The sequence below is a fragment of the Oryx dammah genome, unplaced genomic scaffold (genome assembly GCF_014754425.2).
Source record: "Oryx dammah isolate SB20612 unplaced genomic scaffold, SCBI_Odam_1.1 HiC_scaffold_28, whole genome shotgun sequence".
NCBI lineage: Eukaryota > Metazoa > Chordata > Mammalia > Artiodactyla > Bovidae > Oryx > Oryx dammah.
In genome coordinates this window covers 95,825,564-95,838,618 of record NW_024070212.1, presented here as the reverse complement: position 1 = coordinate 95,838,618, position 13,055 = coordinate 95,825,564, and positions in this window count along the sequence as shown.

Below are 13,055 nucleotides of genomic sequence, written 5' to 3'. Positions count from 1 at the left end.
TTACAGGTATAAGTGCTAATAAAAGTTTCCAAAAAACAAGCAATATCCCTCCATTTCTAAAACTCTGCTGGAGAAGAGAAACTAAGCCAGAAGCTACTTCTTCAGAGAGATACAATTGATGAATCTTTGACAATACTAATCATGGGGAAAAAAGTAAATATGAATAAACAATATTAAGAATGGAAATCACAATGTAATTGCAAAGTCAAGAAAAAATAAATGTAATAAGATTGAAGCAATGATTGTATACTAACATATTTGAAAATAGATGAAATGAGAAAATTCACAGGAAACAATCAACAGATTATGGCAGAGACTACCATTTTTCCTACAATATTTGTTATCTTGTCCTTCTATCTCATTAGAACATTTGTGTTTTTTTTAAGTGAATACATAGCCCAATGAAATATAAACCACATTATTCAGCAACCTTTGTAGTCCTGTAGACAGATGAGACAATTAAATATAAGGGTTAATGATGAATTATCCACAGAAAGAGGATTTCTCTTTACTTTGGTTCAGGTATTTTTATGAACTACATGGAAAAACAATACAATTGAAGAGATAACTGGTGATTGTGAAATGGACTTCTTGCCTTAGTGGAGAGAGAGAAAAAAAGACATTGCCATCCTGTTTAAGCCATGACCACCTGGAGTTTGCAGTAACCTGCATCTAAACCTAATCCTAGAAAAAAACAAAATTGATGAACTGGATTTCATCAAAATTAAAAACTTCTTATCAACAATACCATTAAGAAACTAATTGAAAAGACTTCAGTCAGAAGAAAGTATTTGCAATATATACATCTGACAAAGGGTTTGCATCCAGAATATATGAATAACTTTTACAACTCAATAAAAAATTTTAAAACAACCCAATTGAAAAAGATTTAAACAAACACTTCAGAAAAGAAGATATATGAATGGCCAATAAGCATGCTAAAATGTATGCAATATTACTAGGTATTAGGGAATTGCAAAGTAAACTACATTGAGATTTCACCTCAGAGTCACTGCAACAGCTAAAATAAAAACACTGACAACACAACACGTTCCCAAGGATGTGATAACTGGAACTTCTATATACTGCTGTTGTGTCCAAGACTGGCAGTTTCTACTGAAGTATATATCTACCCAATAACTCAAAAATTTCTCCCCCAAGGCATTAATCCAAGAGAAGTGAAAACACATCTACAAATCTCTTTGTATAAGAATGTTCATAGTAGTTGCATGGTCAGGCCACTCAGGATGGCTGTTCTCTTGCCCTCTGCACCTCTCCTCTGCTCCACCAGTGTTTGCTCTAGCTATTGCTTAGTTACATGACTGACCTTCTTACTAGCCCCAGGTCCCAGCTAATGATTGTTCCAGCTTTAGATCAGACACTCTCCTATGCTTCTCAAAAGGATGGTTAGGGGCATGCCTCTCTGCTGTTTCCCTGGTAAACAATGAGCCCACTAGATATCAATTGCCACTATAACTGATAACCTCCCCCTGCCATCAGACTTCCCTTGTGGCTCAGCTGGTAAAGAATCTGCTTGCCATGCAGGAGATACAGTTTCAACCCTTGGGTCAGGAAGATCCCCTGGAGAAGGGAATGGCTACCCACTTCAGTACTGTTGCCTGGAGAATTCCATGGACAAAGGAGCCTGGTGGGCTACAGTCCACGGGGTCTGAAAGAGTCAGGCACAACTGAGCGACTAACATTTTCACTTTCCCCCTGCCACCAGGAGTGAAGTCTGTCCCCATGTCTTGCCTTGCCATCCACATTACATGGTGGAGTGTGGCTCTAGGACCTTCCTTCAGACATGTAAGCTCCCCCATTCATTAAACCATTGATATTTCTGTTGCTGACTCTGGGCTCTTTCTTCAGTCTTGAAGCTGGGTAAGCACAGCCCTTGTAGTCCTGTCAAAAACCAGAAACAGTCCAAGTGCTCATCAAAAAGTAAACAGATAAACTGTGGTGTACGGATAAAGGAAATGTGCTGTAGGGCACAATGAACAAGCATAAGCATTTTTCAAAATTCTTTGAACTGCACACATGATTTATTTGTTGCACTGTAGTGTTAAACCTTGATTATAAACAAGAGAATGATTCTATTGATTATCCTCATTGTTAAGGGTGGGGAAAGATAAATTAATTGATAATCAGTTGGCCTGGGATGGGAATTTTTCTAACTCCCCCTAATTTTTTCCTTCCCTGGGGACGTTTACCTGTCTCTACATGTTAAAATCTCCTTGACATTTAACAGAGCTCATTCCTAAGGTATAAGTGGGAAAGACAAAGGATAAAGAGGAAAATACTGAGCCAGGGAAATCTTAGAAAATTTTATTTTTGAATATTGGCCAAAAGCAATAGTAAAACATGGTAAGTTGTTCATATATGAAAAGATTCACTATAAAGAAAATCTCAAGGAATTGCAAACATGAAACAAAACAAAAAACTCCTGGAACTGATAAGCAGGGATAGCAAGGTTGTACGATATATGGTTAATATCCAGAAATCAACTGCTTTTGATTCTATCTTTGCCATTCCTTGGGAATATGTAATTATCTAAAAATTAAGATTCTAAAGTGGGAAATTTTATCTACTCTCATAAACTACAAATATCTGTAATCTTGCCTACTTTTGATAACTGGAATGCTGATAATCCATCAAATGACATCAAAAATTGCTGCTCCACCCTATGAGATTTATTGATGGGACATAAGCCAAGAAACCCACAAAAATATCTGAAAAATGAGGTAATTTATTTTAAAATCATCTTATACTGAAACACATGCACATCTGTAGCCCTCTCTCTCAAAGAAAATTACTAGTAATGTAAGCAGCTTTTGGCAGGATGTAGTTCTTTGCAGGAAAGAGCTCTTTACAGAAGGCCCCTTTGTCTTGTCACTAACCTTAAACCAGGCACCTCTGGCTCTACTCATCTCCAGCCTAAAAGCAACTTTCAAATATTTTGATCATACAATGCCTTGACTAATCTATTGGTTCTTTCCATAGGTCAAAGTAGAAATGAAGAATAAATAATTAACAGATGACTAGATCTTTTCTCTAGATCCCCTTCAGTAATTTTGGCAACAAACCGTGTGAACAAGACAGAATCTAAAGAAAAGTCACAAGAAATTGACAAGCCTACACAGAGTGGGGGATGGAGTCTGCGTTGACCCCATCTCAGTGATTAACTGAGACTGTTACTGAATTCGAGCTCACTCTGCTAGCCACATGAGAGGCCAATAAATCTGAGGGACGAGGTACTGAGGCAAAGAATATGGCTATTTGGAAAGTCGGCTGACCTAGGAGATGGCAGACAAAGTTTGTCGGAGTCCAGATGCCAGGTTCTTTTATGGGTCAGAGACAGAGGCAATGAACAACTTAAGTAAAAAGGCAGAATAGAGAGAGAGGGGCAGTGAGGAACTAAAGTCAAAAGAGTCCTCAGTCTGGCAAAACATCTCAGGGAAGGGCTAGCCTTTGGAAGGGGGTGTGTTAATCTCTTCTATTCGCAGGTGGGCAGGGTCAGATTATCTTTCTGAACCAAGGCACTTTAGTTTACAATCAGGCAGAGGGGCGGGGTCTTCTGAGGCAAGTTGTTATGTATGATTGTAATAACAAAACAACGAAAAGCAAATCAAAGAAACAGCTTCCAACATGGAGTCAGAATTGGCTTCTTACTGACTCAATGGACATGAGTTTGAGAAAACTCCAGGAGATGGTGAAGGACTGGGAAGCCTGGCATGCTGCAGTTCATGGGGTTGCAAAGAGTTGGACGTGGCTGAGGGACTGAACAACAACAAGAAGACTGCTTTCCCTTTTCCCTTTAAAAAACTTTCATGACAAAGCAGAATCTTCAGAAGTAGTTTTTTTGGGGGACATTGAGTCCATCATCTCCCCAGATTGCTGGAATTCTGGCTAAAAGCAACTTTGCTTTCCACCAACAACTTCTTCTCAGGTATTGATTTTCCAGCAGCAAGCAGCCAGTCCTAATATGGTATGAGTGAACTTCCTGATGTTCAAGCTGGTTTTAGAAAAGGCAGAGGAACCAGAGATCAAATTGCCAACATCCGTTGGATCATGGAAAAAGCAAGAGAGTTCCAGAAAAACATCTATTTCTGCTTTATTGACTATGCCAAAGCCTTTGACTGTGTGGATCACAATAAACTGTGGAAAATTCTTCAAGAGATGGGAATACCAGACCACCTGACCTGCCTCTTGAGAAATCTGTATGCAGGTCAGGAAGCAACAGTTAGAACTGGACATGGAACAACAGACTGGTTCCAAATAGGAAAAGGAGTGCGTCAAGGCTGTATATTGTCACCCTGCTTATTTAACTTCTATGCAGAGTACATCATGAGAAACGCTGGACTGGAAGAAACACAAGCTGGAATCAAGATCGCCACGAGAAATATCAATAGCCTCAGATATGCAGCTGACACCACCCTTATGGCAGAAAGTGAAGAGGAACTCAAAAGCCTCCTGATGAAAGTGGAAGAGGAGAGTGAAAAAGTTGGCTTAAAGCTCAACATTCAGGAAATGAAGATAATGGTATCTGGTTCCATCACTTCTTGGGAAATAGATGGGGAAACAGTGGAAACAGTGTCAGACTTTATTTTTTTGTGCTCCAAAATCACTGCAGATGGTGATTGCAGCTATGAAATTAAAAGACGCTTACTCCTTGGAAGAAAAGTTATGATCAACCTAGATAGCATATTCAAAAGCAGAGACATTACTTTGCCGACTAAGGTCCGTCTAGTCAAGGCTATGGTTTTTCCAGTAGTCATGTATGGATGTGACAGTTGGACTGTGAAGAAGGCTGAGCACTGAAGAATTGGTGCTTTTGAACTGTGGTGTTGGAGAAGACTCTTGAGAGTCCCTTGGACTGCAAGGAGATCCAACCAGTCCATTCTGAAGGAGATCAGCCCTGGGATTTCTTTGGAAGGAATGATGCTAAAGCTGAAACTCCAGTACTTTGGCCACCTCATGAGAAGAGTTGACTCACTGGAAAAGACTTTGATGCTGAGAGGGATTGGGGGCAGGAGGAGAAGGGGACGACAGAGGATGAGATTGCTGGATGGCATCACGGACTCGATGGACATGAGTCTGAGTGAACTCTGGGAGTTGGTGATGGACAGGGAGGCCTGGCGTGCTGTAATTAATGGAGTCGCAAAGAGTCAGACAGGACTGAGTGACTGAACTGAACTGAACTGAACATTTTAGTAAGTGTTTCCCTGGTGGTTCAGGTGGTAAAGAATCTGCCTGTAATGCAGGAGACCTAGGTTGGATCCCTGGGTCAGGAAGATCCCTTGGGAAGGAAATGGCAACCCACTCCAGTATTCTTGCCCAGAGAATTCCATGAACAGAGGAGCCTGGTGAGCTACAGTCCATGGGGTTGCAAAGAGTTGGATATGATTACATAACATTTTGGCATATTTTCCTGAGTGCTTACAAAACTTCAGCGTGCATGGGAATCACCTAGAGAACTTGTTAAAAGACATACCACTGGGTTCCACCCAGAGAGTAGGTGGAGTTTCTGATTCAGTAGATATAGGCAGGTGGAGTCCAAGAAGTTCCAGGTAGTGGTGATAATATTTATGGATATCGAGATCACAACTTTAGAATGACTGATAAACACCATAATTATATTTTCCAAAATAAAACTAAACTGAGAAATAATACAAAGATTAAGGCAGATTGTGAATTAAAATGTCATTGCAACGTTTTAGTCACTCAGTCATGTCTGACTCTTTGTGACCCCATGGACTGTAGCCTGCCAGGCTCCTCAGTCCATGGAATTCTCCAGGCAAGAATACTGGAATGGGTTGTCATTCCCTTCTTCAGGGGATCTTCCCAACCCAGGGATCAAACCCAGGTCTCCTGCATTGCAGGCAAATTCTTTACCATCTGAACTATCAGGAAAGCCCTTATAAATCACTGGTATAAGATAAAGTTAGCATATATCAGTGGGCGGGTGATTCATGACTCTAGCCTTTAGGCATATGACATAGAGTCAGACAACTGCTAAATTTACCTCCACTGAGAACACCTATGGTCCACTGGAGAAGGGAATGGCAAACCACTTCAGCATTCTTGCCTTGAGAACCCCATGAACAGTATGAAAAGGCAAAATGATGGGATACTGAAAGAGGAAATCCCCAGGTCAGTAAGTGCCCAATATGCTACTGGAGATCAGTGGAGAAATAACTCCAGAAAGAATGAAGGGATGGAGCCAAAGCAAAAATAATACCCCGTTGTGGGTGTGACTGGTGATAGAAGCAAGGTCCGATGCTATAAAAAGCAATATTGCATAGGAACCTGAAATGTCAGGTCCAAAAATCAAGGCAAATTGGAAGTGGTCAAACAGGAGATGGCAAGAGTGAACGTTGACATTTTAGGAATCAGCGAACTAAAATGGACTGGAATGGGTGAATTTAACTCAGATGACCATTATATCTACTACTGCGGGCAGGAATCCCTCAGAAGAAATGGAGTAGCCATCATGGTCAACAAAAGAGTCTGAAATGCAGTACTTGGATACAATCTTGGATACAAAAAGGACGGAATGATCTCTGTTCGTCTCCAAGGCAAACCAATCAATATCACAGTAATCCAAGACTATGCCCCAACCAGTAATGCTGAAGAAGCTGAAGTTGAATGGTTCTATGAAGACCTACAAGACCTTTGAGAACTAACACCCAAAAAAGATATCCTTTTCATTATAGGGCACTGGAAATGCAAAAGTAGGAAGTCAAGAAACACCTGGAGTAACAGGCAAATTTGGCTTTGGAGTACAGAATGAAGCAGGGCAAAGGCTAATAGAGTTTTGCCAAGAGAACACACTGGTCATAGCAAACACCGTCTTCTAATAACACAGGAAAAGACTCTATACATGGACATCACCAGATGGTCAGCACCGAAATCAGATTGATTATATTCATTGTAGCCAAAGATGGAGAAGCTCTCCATACAGTCAGCAAAAACAAGACTAGGAGCTGACTGTGGCTCAGATCATGAACTCCTTATTGCCAAATTGAGATTTAAAGTGAAGAAAGTAGGGAAAACCACTAGACCACTCAGGTACGACCTAAATCAAATCCATTATGATTATACAGTGGAAGTGAGAAATAGATTTAAGGGACTAGATCTGATAGACAGAGTGCCTGATGAAATATGGACAAAAGTTTGTGACATTGTACAGGAGACAAGGATCAAGACCATCCCCATGGAAAAGAAATGCAAAAAAGCAAAATGGCTGTCTGAGGAGGCCTTACAAATAGCTGTGAAAAGAAGGGAAGTGAAAAGCAAAGGAGAAAAGAAAAGATATAAGCATCTGAATGCAGAGTTCCAAAGAATACCAAGGAGAGATAAGAAAGCCTTCCTCAGCAATCAATGCAAAGAAATAGAGGAAAACAACAGAATGGGAAAGACTAGAGATCTTTTTGAGAAAATTAGAGATACTAAGGGAATATTTCATGCAAAAATGGGCTTGATAAAGGACAGAAATGGTATGGACCTAACAGAAGCAGAAGATATTAAGAAGAGGTGGCAAGAATACACAGAAGAACTGTACAAAAAAGAGCTTCACGACCCAGATAATCATGATGGTGTGATCACTCACCTAGAGCCAGACATTCTGGAATGTGAAGTCAAGTGGGCCTTAGAAAGCATCACTACGAACAAAGCTAGTTGAGGTGATGGAATTCCAGTTGAGCTATTTCAAATCCTGAAAGATGATGCTGTGAAAGTGCTGCACTCAATATGCCAGCAAATTTGGAAACCTCAGCAGTGGCCACAGGACTGGAAAAGGTCAGTTTTCATTCCAATGCCAAAGAAAGGCAATGCCAAAGAATGCTCAAACAATTGCACTCATCTCACACGCTAGTAAAGTAATGCTCAAAATTCTCCAAGCCAGGCTTCAGCAGTACATGAACCGTGAACTTCCAGATGTTCAAGCTGGTTTTAGAAAAGGCAGAGGAACTGTTGTAGCCACACATTCCGGGAAACAAACTCACTCAGAAGGACAATGCAGATAGTGGAGTGCAGTTTATTACACCAGCAAGCCCAGGGCAGAGTCTCCTCTTAGCCAAAGACCCTGATCAGTTTTTGTGAAAACCTTATATACCCTAAATGTACTTGCTGAAACCCAGCTCCCCAAATTCCTTGAAACTAGTCTGGACAAGGTAAAAGAGAGATACGATCAAAGTTAACCTATGATTCATGTGTCACAAGACTAGATAAACAGTGGATATTTTAAATAGGCCTGTGGTCATATCCTGATAAACATAATAGAATTTACCACTTTGTTCTGTTACAGAGACAATTAGCATATTCTTTTAGGCAACGGAGAGTTCAAGTATGAGTCCTGAGGATCTTTTATCGGGGGGAGCTGGTTTTCCATTGGTGTGCTATTTCTATAGACACTGGGCACAAAGTTCAGAGTCCATTGGGAGGGTGACCATGCATGTAGCCTAATGTTTGCAGCCTGGCCTAAGACGGAGTCCAGCTCTGTCTGTTTCCTCCTTCAGAACCAGAGATCAAATTGCCAACATCCACTGGATCATCGAAAAAGCAAGAGAGTTCCAGAAAAACATCTATTTCTGCTTTATTGACTATGCTAAAGCCTTTGACTGGGTGGATCACGTAAAACTGTGGAAAATTCTGAAAGAGATGGGAATACCAGATCACCTGACCTGCCTGCCCCTTGAGAAATCTGTATGCAGGTCAGGAAGCAACAGTTGGAACTGGACATGGGACAACAGACTGGTTCCAAATAGGAAAAGGAGTAAGTCAAGGCTGTATATTGTCACCCTGCTTATTTAATTTATATGCAGAGTACATCATGAGAAACGCTGGACTGGAAGAAACACAAGCTGGAATCAAGATTGCCACGAGAAATATCAATAGCCTCAGAAATGCAGATGACACCACCCTTATGGCAGAAAGTGAAGAGGAACTCAAAAGCCTCTTGATGAAAGTGAAAGAGGAGAGTGAAAAAGTTGGCTTAAAGCTCAACATTCAGAAAACGAAGATGATGGCATCCAGTCCCATCACTTCATGGGAAATAGATGGGGAAACAGTGGAAACAGTGTCAGACTTTATTTTTTTGGGCTCCAAAATCACTGCAGATGGTGATTGCAGCCATAAAATTAAAAGATGCTTACTCCTTGGAAGAAAAGTTATGACCAACCTAGATAGCATATTGAAAAGCAGAGACATTACTTTGCCAACAAAGGTCCGTCTAGTCAAGGCTATGGTTTTTCCTGTGGTCATGTATGGATGTGAGAGTTAGACTGTGAAGAAAGCTGAGCACCAAAGAATTGATGCTTTTGAAGTGTGGTGCTGGAGAAGACTCTTGAGAGTCCCTTGGACTGCAAGGAGATCCAACCAGTCCAGCCTAAAGGAGATCAGTCCTGGATGTTCATTGGAAGGACTGATGCTGAAGCTGAAACTTCAATACTTTGGCCACCTCATGCGAAGAGTTGACTCATTGGGAAAGACCCTGATGCTGGGAGGGATTGGGGGCAGGAGGAGAAGAGGACGACATTGGATGAGATGGATAGATAGCTTCACCGACTCGATGGACATGAGTTTGGGTAAACTCCGGGAGTTGGTGAGGGACAGGGAGGCCTGGTGTGCTGCTATTCATGGGGTAGCAAAGAGTCGGACTCCAAATGCCCGGCTCTTTTCTCTGGTTCCAGTCTTAACTGAATTTTCCCTGTGGGAAGGGATTTGATTTCCACCTTCTTCTAAACCGAGACAGTTGTAGCACAGAACTAGAAAGTGCAAATTCCTAAAGTTTGTCCCAGATAGCACCTGTTTTTGTCCCATATCCGTTTATGAAATGATAACAAGCTGTGTAGACAGCTGCCACAAAGGGTAGAGATGGTCAGAAAAAGACCCCCCTGATGAGAAGAACTGACTCATTGGAAAAGACCTTGATGCTGAGAAAGACTGAGGGCAGGAGGAGACGGAGATGACAGAGGATGAGAAGGTTGGATGGCATCACCTACTTCAGTTCAGTTCAGTCGCTCAGTCACGTCTGACTCTTTGCAACCCCATGGACTGCAGCATGCCAGGCTTCCCTGTCCATCATCAACTTCCGAAGACTGGCGTGCTGCAGTTCATGGGGCCCCAAAGAGTTAGACACGACTTAACAACTGAACAACAACAACAACATACAGATTTTTAATTTTTGAGACTTACAGAAAGTCAGCATTTTGAGGAGTTTCAGAATATTTCAGGGAGATAGTTGGTGTCCCCAAAGTTTCAGAGAAATACAGAAAACTCTAGATATTTACATATTTCAGAGAGATATTGAGAGAGTTGATCAGAAAATGTGAAAAAATCAGAGAAAGATTGAGATACTTCCCTGACACACTGACTCCTATATGCCGGGAATGTCTCAGAGAACTTTTGACATCTTGCTGCAATTGAAAAACCCCATGAATCCCTCATCTCTCTACGGATATTGTCTGTGGGAGTTTAGCTTTGATCATGGGTGTGAGAGGGAGTGAAGAAAGAATTCTCACCTATTGGTGCCTCACCTATTAGAACTAAAGAGCCTCTTGAGAGAATGAAAAAGCTGGCTTAAAACTCAACATTCAAAAAACTAAGATCATAGCATCTGGTCCCATCACTTCATGCCAAATGGGAAAACAATGAAAACAGTGACAGACTTTATTTTCTTGGGCTCCAAAATCACTGCAGATAGTGACTGACTACAGCCATGAAATTAAAAGATGCTTGCTCCTTGGAGGAAACGCTATGACCAACCTAGACAGCATATTAAAAATCAGAGACATTACTTTGCCAATAAAGGTCTGTCTAGTCAAAGCTATGGTTTTTCCAGTAGTCAGGTATGGATGCGAGAGTTGGACCATGAAGAAGGCTGAATGCCAAAGAATTGATGCTTTTGAACTGTGGTATTGGAGAAGACTCTTGAGACTCCCTTGGACTGCAAGGAGATCAAACCAGTCAATTGTAAAGGAAATCAACTCTGAATATTCATTGGAAGGACTGGTGCTGAAGCTGAAACTCCAATGTTTTGGCCACTAGATGCGAACAGCTGAGTCACTGAAAAAGACCCTGATGCTGGGCAAGATTGAAGAAGGGGACGACAGAGGATGAGGTGGTTGAATGGCATCACTGACTCAATGGACATGAGTTTGAGCAAGTTCTAGGAGATGGTGAAGGATGGGGAAGCCTTATGTGCTGCAGCCCATGTGGTGGCAAAGAGTCAGACGTGGCTGAGCTGAGCAACTGAACAAAAGTTTAGTTCAACCTCCTGGGTTTTTCTGCCCAGGATGGTGGGATGGAAGATGCTAAAATTTGTCCTATGTCTCCTTCTTGTGGTCATCTGTTGAACTTCACATTCTGAAAAGTATGTTTCAGGGGCCCAGGCCCAGAGACTCATCCCAGTCTGAATCACCCACTTTAAAAGCCTAGATCTTATAATTCACACATGACTATCTCCCTTCCCTAAATCCCTATCTCAATTTAAATAGTTACAGTTGTGTGCATTCATCCTGCATTTGACACCACCAACAGAGCATTTCCCACGGATGCAGAACTGGGCAAAGTGTTTCCTATTCTCTCTTTAGTATTCACAAGCAAGCCAAGGATCCTGAACACTGAGCCTAAGAGAAGTGAATTCACTTGTCTACAGTCACACAGTTAATAAGCTGAAGTGCTGTCGTTAAGACCTACCCCTGTCTTATTTCAAATCCCTCATCCTTATTCTCTGTCCCCACCCCTGAGCTCTTCAGCTGAATTTCCTTAAAGGAGGGCATCTAAGATCTGCTTTATTTCTGCCAATCACTGGCCAAGCACAGGGTTGGATACACAGTAGAAACTTGCTGAATGATGATAACTTAAAACTAATTGATGACTGACTGTTCGCTTATTGATCAATGCCTGACTGGGGTCAGTGACTGTTTAGATAGCCCTCCCAGGACAGATGGCTTTCCTGAAACCTAACAGGCTTGGTGAGACCACTGAGATATGGTACACCTCCATTTGCTGCATGATAAAAGCAATTTTTTTCCTGCATCACATTTGCCAGCATTAGCACAGGGGAGCCAGGAGCCCTACCGAAGAGGGTAAACTTCCAGAGAAAAGTTCCGCAGGGAAAGGAGAGGAGGGGAAATGCTGCAGACCAACCAGAGTGTCAGAGTCTAAGCTTCACAGTATGGAGTCTAACAGAGCAAGCATCACACCGCTAAGTTGTATCCGACTCCTTGCAACCCCATGGGCTACAGCGTGACAGGCTTCCCCGTCATTTAATTGTCTCCTGACGTTTGCTCAGATTCACGTCCATTGAACTGGTGATGCCTTACAAGAGGCAAATCTCTCCCTCGGTGAGACTCCTTCTTTCCAGTTGTTGGCATGTAACTCTGACAGCTCCTCACAGGTGATCAGGCTTCTAGCTGCGGAATAAAATCCAGGTGAGGGGCCTGGTCCAGTCTGGCAGGCGTGGGGCCTTGCTGGGGACTGGAGCAGTGGGAGTGGGCTGGAGAGTCTCTCAGAGTCCAGTGCAGGAGCAAGTCCAGCTTAGATGTCAGGATACTGTGCTCAAGCCTTGCTCCACCACTCGCTTGCCTCCTGACCTTGGACAGAGACTGGAATTCTCTGAACAAGGACTCTAACTTGCTTGTGGTCCTTTCACTGAGTCCTTGGGGAGCCCCCAGGCTGTTCAGGGTCTTAGCTCATGGCAGCCCATCAGAGCTGTTGTCACCCTAGCTGGGGACATAGCCAGGAAAAGCCCAGAGTGGGCAGTGCTCTGATGCGGAGTGCACGGCCCCCCAACCTGGCCACTAGAAAGGCAGCAAAGAGCAGCCTGAGGAGAGGAGGGGAGGAAGGGAATGATCTGTCAGTCAGCAGACCCCCTGGAGGAGCAGGAAGGGCAAGGGCTATGCAGCCAAGGCCTTAAACACCCACCCTAGTCCCGTGTGCCCGAGCAGGAATCCTCTGCAGTCTCCTGACAGTGGGAGCTGTCCAGCTTTAGCGCTCCAGACCCTGGCCTATCCTGCTGGTGTCTCTCCTCCTTTCTCGATGCCCTGAGTCTA